We start from the raw sequence: 5,595 nt of genomic DNA, 5'->3' as shown, positions 1-5,595 counted from the left end.
GAAAAGAGTAGAAATAACTTGACGAGCGATGAACGGATGAAAAGTACATTCAAAGATGAGCACCAAATGGAGTTTTATTTGTTACGGGTATGATCACGTGGACATGCTGGGAATTGTCATTGGCTTGTAAAGAGAATCCGCAGGCTTCATTACCTGATTGCAGTGTTAAGGGAACGCGCAAGGTTTGACTTATGGACAGTGGATGTTGAGGATGGTTTTGCCTTGGATCCATGTTGTGAAGATGATCTAAATAATGATGTGAACTGACTCTACGTAGAAATAATCGAGAAGAATCAAACGTACTCCAAATGCAAGATCTGTGGACGAAAGCTGTCGAGGAAACAAATACTCGAAACCTTGACTTGAGTTATGTTCACGGCAAAGGTGAGAAAAAACAGAAGGCATGCAATCACAATTTTGAATGTTATTAAAAATGTGTCTTACCCTCATTATTATGACAGATGGATACCACCTTAGGAAGTATAAGAGCTTAGTAACGTAGATGCTCTGAGTGTAGCAGTACCCAAATGAACGAATTTGGACCGTAACCTAGCTCCAACACGGTCGACATTAGATAACATAGGGTGAAGTAGACCCGAATGATTAGCATTTTCCGATCATGGTTGTGACGTCATCTTCCGACCACACTGTAAACTTCGGAAATTAACATGGCGGCGTAAGTGTGAAACTAGTAGTTCGTGTTGCGCATGATTGCAGGCTGTAAGCTTAGACTAGGCCACGCATCTTTTTAGTGTACGGAGTTGCAGACTAATAAGCAACTCGCTGGACAAGCAGAAGAATGTTTCCGGACCTACTTACTTAAATGAAGGACTCTATGCTACCTCACCCGATGTTACTTTTCAGTACTACAGGACAATGTATAAGTACATAACATAGGGTGAGGATTAATCGTAATGATGTCTGAAGCAATACGATAAAACCAAGCCATACTTTTCTTTTTGCATTGAAAGAGGGTGTTAGTAACGAAGTCCTTAAAAGTAACATATTGAAAGGAAGCAACTTTGAGCGAAGTCACATTTATTCATGATTATGTGCTTGGGCTATATGTGTACTTTAAAATCAACTACTATCCTTACTATCCCATCGAAAGCTAACATCAGAATCAATAGAAAATAGAATTGCGAGTGTTGCAAGTATCTTTGAGGTTTACCGTTATACGCCATACGAAAAGCCAGCTATACATATAAAAAGGCTATAAATAAAGAAGAGTAACCTTTCCATCCCCTCGCCTCTCAGTCTTGATGGTTTCGCCAGTCAAACTTTAACTCCCCTCCCCCGCTGAGCTGCCTGTTCAAGCGGGAAAATCTGGCGGGAGAAAAAAATGTGGCATCTATGTCTACAATGGAAGAAGCGAAAGAATCTTCTTTTTCCGTGGAAATTTCCGAAACATTTGGCTACGTTCAGTCTTTGGATCATGCCAAAAAGATGATTTCAAAATATGAAACGACGAACACCGTAAAAGTTTCCAGTTGCAAGGCTGACAAGGACTTTGGAAATCATGGTGTATACTATTGAAGTTAATCATTCACTAAAACAACTACACTTAACCAGGAACGTAATTCTTTCATACAGAAACGTAAACTTCCATCTTCATTTAAGAATTTCATCATACACTCAATAGAATAGCTTATGCTATTTGAACATACACAATCTTCATCATTAGTTTTGCTGTCATTCCTCAGTTGGTTTTATAACCAGCTGCATTTCATCTCTCTTTGTAAGTATGTGTGCATTCAGAGTAAAACTAATAATCTCTTTCGACAATAAATTGCAGCATTTAAATGTGAAGCGCAGCCAGGATGAGACATTAAAATACACTAAAGATACAAAACATGAAAGATTGAAAGCATCAAAACGATTGAGAGATGATGTGGCAAAAGGAAATGTGAGGTCTGAGTAGAGAATTTACATAGAGTTTCCTACTGAGACTGACCATGCACATCATCTTATGGGAGAGGTATGATAATAGAAGGAGAGGGTATGAAGTCCACCTGCAACTGCCAGTACCAATCAATGTTTGGTTAATCAGAAAAAAAAATTACACTTTCTTTCCGGTATTTAATAAGGTGTCTTGTTGGAGCTATGACACTTCTCTCTGTTTTAACTTAAGTATAACATGCCTTGAGAGAAATTAATATCTTAACACAGATTATTCTCATTTCATTCCAGGGAAGCAGCCTATCTCAGTCTGTGGATGACAGGATCATGAGACAAATTGAAAAGCTTGTCAATGAGGGAGTGAAAGACACCCATGAAATGCGGAGACACCTGACTGTCTACATAAAAAATGAAATATCAGCGAAGGATGAAATCCAACCATCTCCCTCAAACCGTAGGTTTTATCCAAAGCTGAGTGATATAAGGAGCCACATGTAACGAGCTACCATAAAGCACAGATTCTCAAAAATTGATCAAGAGAATATGGCAGAAAAAGTTATCCAGTGGAAAGCATCTAACCCGGAGGACTTCATCTACTTCCAGCCATGTGGAGATGTCTCTTCAGCCACAACAGATGGAGAAGACCACACTACAGAACAGGATCCCAGCACCTTTCTGTTAGTCCATCAAAGTGCCTAGCAGCGCAGACTCCTGAAAAGATATGGCAACATTTGTCTACTGGATGCCACCTAAAAAACTACCCGTTACCCTTCACCTCTGTTTTTCCTTGTGGTGTGCACAAATGTTGAGTACCAGGTAGTTAGACCATTTGTGGTGCAATTCAAACAGTATTCTGATAAAAATCAAACTGGGCTCAGTTGTCATTTGCTTTTGCAATTGCGAAACCTGATCGAAGTGTGGATGATGAAAGGTAGATATCTAAAATTTATCTAATTGAACTTTTCCAATGCCACCAGTTTTGAGAGTTTCAATTACAGTATTTGTGAGCTCCAATGAAGCATGGAACAGTATATTTGCTAACAATTTTTTGCCAAAACCTAAACAACATTATCTGAATTATCTGACTTGTGAAAAAAATTTATTTTGGCTGGGAAAATCTGACATATCACTCACCAATCAGTAAGCTAGGCCAGAGTATATTGTAAATGTTGAGATGACTTTAAAGTTTTGATGAGCCAACTGCACCATGTTATTTACAAAACAGTATGCAGTGTCATATATAATGTACATGCATGACATATTCTGCGATTGATGTGCTTTACAAGTAAGAATTTCTATGTGTTTATTCAATGATGAAACAGGATCATATTTTTATGAAAGAAAGTTATTATGTTGTAACAAGAATTTTCTCTTGAGCTGTTTATTTGGAATAAGGTTTGTTCTAGTCTGCATGCAGACATTTTTGTGTTTTCTTTCTTTCACTTTTTCCACACTAAGACATTTTGCCAGTACAATCACAACAACAAATGGCACACATGAAGTACTTGTCACCTAGCTTCTTCACACCATTTTGTCCATAAGGTCTCATGTGTGGGGTAAGTTGATTTTAAAAATATCGCACACCAGAAGGTTTCAGTTCTTATTATATGACTGAGAAAACTACTTCTTTATGATTGACTGATAGCAGGCAAAATGATCATTAATTCTTAATTTGAATTGCATTACAAATGAATGCAAGCATGTTTGTAATTTTCTCAGTCATATAATAAATGAGTAGTCGTAACAGAAAGCTATAACGATTAAGGATTCAGTACACTACTTGACTTGCAATATTTTGAAAATTCTTTCAAATTGCACTCGCTTAAAAGCTCATGCAATTTTGAGAGAATATTTAAAACTACTTGTAGTGTAAATCATTAATTGCATTACTGTAATATTTACATTCATACAATTATCAATACAAAATCCATGCCCCAGACATAACAATCATGCAGTAAGATTCAGGGTTGCCCAGAGGGCATACAATCAAGGTGAAGAGGCAATGATTTGATTAGTACATAACTTGCTCTGAATTTGTTGCTCTTAACCAATTTTTAAAAAAATGTTCTTCAAGTAATTAATATTATTAAGATAAATGTAAGCTTGTAAAATTGACGAAGTTTTGGTATAGAAAAATAACACTAATATTGCATAAAGTTCCATCCCTTAAACAAAGAAGGCCAAAGACAGAGTATATGATAGACACTGAACTACATAACTTAGAATTCTCAAAATAATAACAATATTCCTCACCCTATGTTATGTACTGTCCTGTGCAAAAGGTCCAAATAACATCGGGTGAGGTAGCTCGAGAATAGCTCGGCTCGTGGGTTCCTCCGGAAACATCCACCTGCTTGTCCCGTGAACTGCTGATTAGTCTACAAAGGTAAACCAAAAGGATGCGTGGCCTGGTCTGAGCTTACAGCCTACAATCGCCCGCAACATACTGGTTTCATGCTTACGTCGCCATGTTAATTTCTGAAGTTTACAGTGCGGTCGGGAGATGACGTCACTACGATGATTCATTCGGATCTACTTCACCCTATGTTATCTAATGCCGACCCTCCAACACAGCCATCTCCATTCCTCAGTCTTTCGCTTGCACTGAGCTAGCAGCGGTGCCAAAAGCGCCATTGGTTGATCTCATAACGAAGAAACATTTATACAAGCGAAGGAAGCGATTAAAGTACGTTAGAATTCTTGCCTACAAATGAATGTGCAGAGTCCGAAGCTTGTAGTATTCTTAAAGTATACTTCAAGGCCATCTTTTTTGGTAAGGGTAGATATTGAATGCAAACCATTTTTAAATTTCTACTGTATTGAGATCCTTCTTGAAATACATGATTGTAATCACAGTCTCTTTAATTAACTTCAATTGACATGAATTTTTAATCATTCCTCTACTATAATCATTTTATGAAATTTTTTCCCTTGAGAACTGTGATAGTTATAAATTGAACAACTTAAAGGCCCAAATTGAACCGAGATGCCTTGAGCGCCCAGATCATTTTTCATATATGAAAAACGCGCTATTTTCCTCGAAGTTGCGGAATCGCTTTGATATCTTCTTCCATCCTGCTAATTAGGGCTTTCAAAGTTCTATCTTGAATCATGTAGGAACAACAAACTATCGTAGTATCCATATCAGTAAATAGTTTTTAATTGTTACATGTATGACGGTGAAAAACGTCATTTGAAAAGTTGATGCCGCCGAAGAAGCGGTCTAGAGGAAGGCCGGGTCTGCCCGGCTCGGCAAAGGTTATTCGACTTCGAGAGTGTGTGTATGATTTATGGAGGGCAAGGAAAACAGCAATGGATTTCGGTAACACTACAGACAGTGCTTTTGCAGAAATGTTATTGCATTATTCCTACGATGGAACTAGAGACTTCGGGGAGATTTTTTCAAGGTGACCTTGAGAATAATTAATTGACTGATTTTTACTTGAGATCAGGAGATATGTACGTAAGCGATCTCATTTGTACAAATCATTATTCGAAAATTGAAATGCATAAAGTAAATCAGTTTTGGCCAATATTGGTTATTTGTTTATACTTTATTTAGTGCTGAAGCCGAACAATTTCCTTCAACATCAAGTAAGCTTTTGTACAAGTTTTATACACAGACTCGATCTATGATTTTTCAGTCTCAAAGATTTAGCTGCAGATTTGTTTACTGTGTTCTTCACCAAATCTTTG

At 37.4% G+C, this 5,595-nt stretch overlaps 1 long non-coding RNA gene across 1 annotated transcript; it reads right to left on the bottom strand.

Moving 5' to 3' along the window:
- Positions 1 to 2,059: 2,059 nt before the first annotated feature.
- Positions 2,060 to 4,370, bottom strand: LOC148740679 (uncharacterized). The gene is made up of 2 exons (XR_015994793.1): positions 4,153 to 4,370; positions 2,060 to 2,610 (listed from the first exon to the last, which is right to left on the bottom strand). It is a non-coding gene; the product is annotated as an uncharacterized LOC148740679 (long non-coding RNA).
- Between the last annotated feature and the right edge of the window lie 1,225 nt (positions 4,371 to 5,595).

This window comes from Stylophora pistillata, chromosome 1 (genome assembly GCF_964205215.1).
Source record: "Stylophora pistillata chromosome 1, jaStyPist1.2, whole genome shotgun sequence".
Lineage (NCBI taxonomy): Eukaryota > Metazoa > Cnidaria > Anthozoa > Scleractinia > Pocilloporidae > Stylophora > Stylophora pistillata.
Note: the sequence above shows the minus strand (reverse complement) of the source record. Positions and strands in the feature narration are given on the sequence as shown.